Source organism: Apium graveolens, chromosome 2 (genome assembly GCF_009905375.1).
Source record: "Apium graveolens cultivar Ventura chromosome 2, ASM990537v1, whole genome shotgun sequence".
NCBI lineage: Eukaryota > Viridiplantae > Streptophyta > Magnoliopsida > Apiales > Apiaceae > Apium > Apium graveolens.
In genome coordinates this window covers 23,868,729-23,872,526 of record NC_133648.1, presented here as the reverse complement: position 1 = coordinate 23,872,526, position 3,798 = coordinate 23,868,729, and positions in this window count along the sequence as shown.

The window sequence follows — 3,798 nt, the reverse complement described above, 5'->3', positions numbered from 1 at the left end:
GGTTTTGTAGATTCAAAATTTCCTCATCATGTCTACAGACTTGATAAAGCACTTTATGGCCTTAAGCAAGCTCCGAGAGCATGGTATGAGACATTAGCTCAGTTTCTTCTGGAAAGTGGATTTAACAGAGGGACTATTGACAAAACTTTATTCTATCTCAACCATGGAAATGACTTACTTTTGCTGCAGATATATGTTGATGATATCATTTTTGGTTCTACAAATGACATAGTTTGTAAAAGGTTTGCCAAGTTAATGCAGTCAAGATATCAAATGAGTATGATGGGAGAACTTAGCTATTTTCTGGGCCTTCAAGTCAAGAAGAATGAAGAAGGAACTTTTATTTGTCAATCTAAGTACACCAGAAATTTGTTGAAGAAATTTGGACTGCAAGATTGTTCAAGTGCATCCACTCCTATGGCCACTACAACAAAATTAGATAAAGATACTGGTAAATCAGTAGATGTTACCGATTACAGAGGTATGATTGCCTCATTACTCTATCTAACTGCAAGTAGACCTGATATCATGTATGCTACCTGTCTTTGTGCAAGATTTCAAGCAGATCCAGGAGAACCTCACTTAACAACTGTGAAAAGAATTTTCAAGTACCTTAAGGGTATAGCTGTTCTGGGATTGTGGTATCCTAGGGAATCATACTTTAAGCTAATAGGTTACTCAGATGCAGATTTTGCAGGGTGCAAAATTGACAGGAAAAGCATAAGTGAAAGCTGCCAATTTCTTGGAGGCAGATTGGTTTCTTGGTTTAGCAAGAAACAAAAATCAATTTCCACATCAACTGTAGAAGTAGAGTACATTGCTACAGGAAGCTGTTGTGCACAGATTCTTTGGATGAAGAATCAGTTACTGGATTATGGGTTAGAATTTTCTAAAATTCCTATTTACTGTGATAATCAAAGTGCTATTGCTATGAAAGGTAATCCAGTTCAACATTCAATGACAAAGCACATCAGCATAAGGTACCATTTCATAAGGGAACATGTGATAGAAGGTACAGTGGAATTGCATTTTGTTCCAACAAATCAACAACTAGCAGATATCTTCACAAAACCACTATGTGAAGCTACTTTTACAAGATTGGTAAATGAACTTGGAATGGTTTCAGGTTCTTTCTCTAAATCTGTTTAGTTTATGATCTGATACATCAGACTTTATGTTCAGTATTTATAGATATTACTCTCTTTATGTAATCTGTGCTTAAATTGAAATTTACCTAAGTGATGATTATTGTCTGATGTGAATTTCTAAACTCTGATAGTGATATGAATGTTTCTGTGACTATACAATCCAATGAGGATAACTGTGCTAGATACTGACCTAGAAATCTCTAATATACTAAATATCCCATGTTTGAAGTAATTGTTTATGTGGAAATCTTTTGACATAAGCAAATTCTGATGTTGAGCTTAGTTAGTTTACTTTATGTATCTTATTACTAAGTCAAAAACTAGAATGGTGCTTCTTATCTGTTAAGTTCTGATGTTTGTAGATCTTATGGATGTACTAAGTGCTGATAAGCCTCACTTATCAAAAGAAAAAGAAAAGAAAAAGAAATAAAAATCAGGTACTCCTTTGAGATCTAGAGAAAAATATATGTGAAAGGGAAGACCCAAGTGCATTGCTGGTATTAAGTAATATGCATTAGAAAAGCAAAATAAAATTTTCTTGGTGACTTTTCACATTCTCTGATTACTGGAGAAATACTCTGATAATAGCATAAATTCTGGTAAGCAGTCGTGACTCACTTACATTGAGAAGCCACTGTAAAAAGGAATTTCAAAAGATGCATAAAATGAGCACAAAATAGTTGAGGTGGACTCATGCATGAACTCATTCTATAGTAGACTTCAGACTAATGATATATTTTGAGCAAAGTTCTTAGTTATGCCTTATTTCTAAGATGTACTGAAGTGAATCAGACTTTACTCTCTGTCTGATATTTAGCTTAAAGCACACACTTACACTCCATATGAATGATGAAAATTATTGTGGTGATCAATGTTGTTTTAGACGAACAGTTTAAGTGTCAGTTGCATAAATTCTGTGGACAAGTTCTGATGGAAGTTCTGATGATTAAGTTCTGTTGAAACCATATCAGTATTTGTGTGAAGAATTACAGAAATAAACATTCACTTTTTTAGTAAAGAAGCCATATTCTGATGACTTTTAAATTCTGATAATAATCAAGTTCTGATGCTTACGTGGCAGTATTTATTTACTAGATTTATTTTTAAGTCAATACTTGAATGGTTATATTTTATCAGAATATTGGATTACGTGAGATAAAGCAGTCATAATCATTTGTTTCATGGGAACAATTTTTCTTTTTGGAAAAACTGAATTTGCAAAGTAATCATTACTTATTTCCTATGCCCATTAACTTTTGTTTTAACTACTGCATGCCTGACAGGTGTAACGTCTATTCCACTTCTCCATAACTGTTGTCACGTGGGGTGTCTAAGTAAAAGAGATAAAAGATTTTCAAATCTTTTATTTACATTTCTATTCTATTCACTCTCTCACTTTTTCTTATTCTCTCATATTTTCTGACGGTTTAATATACAAGACATTTTATCAAACACTTTTCAGGCATTCTAAGTTCTCACTCGTTTTCAATGGAACCTAAGGATATAATCTTTGATGGAGCAAAGTTCATCCCCAACAACTGTGCTGCCATTCTCACTAAGAGTGAAGCTCCTTCGGAATTTCATTTTATTCAGGATTTCTTATCTCATAGTGAAATTGGGTTCGCATTGACACAGCCATCCAGTATATCTGGAACTCAAGTTCTGACATTCTAGCGTACTAGACATTATGATGATGGTGGTAAGCATGGGACTCCAAGCATCGTATTTACAACAAATGAGGTTGAGTATGTTGTTACTCCAGGAGCAGTTCGTAAAGCTCTACACCTACCTGAATCCTGTCAATTCAGTTCTGCTGTGGAGGAGCCCTTACTACAACAAATGATGGCTAATCTTGGGTATGAATGGAGTTTGGCTAAGTTGGGTCAACTCAAACGCCCATATATTTGAAAGGAATGGAGATTCTTCTTCGATTGTATCATGAAGACGTTTGCCAACAAATGCTCAAATTTTGATGCCATTCTTATTCTGACACAACAAATTGGGTATGCACACCTAAACCAGTCTCATAATGATTATGCAAAGACTGTGTTATGTTTTATAGGAGATAGAATGAAAGAGGATAGGAATATAGTCTACTTTGTTAGGTTCTGTCAGTTAATTTACAATTACTGTATAGAAGATGAACCAAAACTAGAAGGTGAACTCATAAAACCTTTTAGGTTAGCAAAGAGAGCTTTTACTGATATTTTCACTGTTGACAACAAGAAGGGAGTTTTGAGACCTTTACAAATCCCTTTATCAGTAAAGCAAGCTCTGGTAAATGCTGATGCTGCTACCTATTCATTGCTATATCCTGATGTCCAACCCACCAACACACAACAGCCACCAGAACCAACCATCACTCAACCACATCAACCACAAACATCAACACATACCACTCAACCATCAGCACCTACAGTGAAGCCTTCTTCTTCTAGAGCGAAGAGGAGAAAGACTGTACCTCAGACACCACATAAAAGAAGGAAGATAATTTAAAGAGATGAGTCTGATGATGAGGAGGTACAGGTTCAACCATCAGAACCTGTTGCAAAAGTAGCTGAGAAGGTCTCTTCTCAGAAAGTTCAGGAAACTGAGAGTTCTAGGCCACTCAAAAGGCTTAGAAAGATAAATTCTGATGACAAAGATCCCA